We start from the raw sequence: 468 nt of genomic DNA, 5'->3' as shown, positions 1-468 counted from the left end.
TGCTATAGTTGTATTGGAGGTTGTACTATTTGGCTTACTTATCATTAATGACTGCACCTTCATCCATTTCAAGTATTTTCTATCTATTTTCTGGATTTTGCCTGCTTTAGCTATGTGGCTTTCAATCTCAGTTCAAAGAAGCAGTTTGAGTTCTTCCTCTCACATTTCATACAGGAAATACCTTAAAAGTTCCTCTGTTTTCTTTGTAGTACCGTCTCTTTTTTTTAGTCAAAAGCCTGAGCCTGCACTGCATAATCAAACAGACCATTAGCTATCACCTTTTAGGTTTTCTTATAACCTCTTGGTTGTTCATTGGGGTTATCTAATTGTTCTTATTCAGAATCAATTAATATATGTGCAAGTTTCATATTTCTGTTATCATTTTTAGGGTTTCTAATCAGATTATAAAATTTACCTATCTATAATCTTCTATAAGGCTGTGGATAATTATACCTAATATATAAATAT

Source organism: Penaeus monodon, chromosome 15 (genome assembly GCF_015228065.2).
Source record: "Penaeus monodon isolate SGIC_2016 chromosome 15, NSTDA_Pmon_1, whole genome shotgun sequence".
NCBI classification, from domain to species: domain Eukaryota; kingdom Metazoa; phylum Arthropoda; class Malacostraca; order Decapoda; family Penaeidae; genus Penaeus; species Penaeus monodon.
This window is presented reverse-complemented; position numbering follows the sequence as displayed.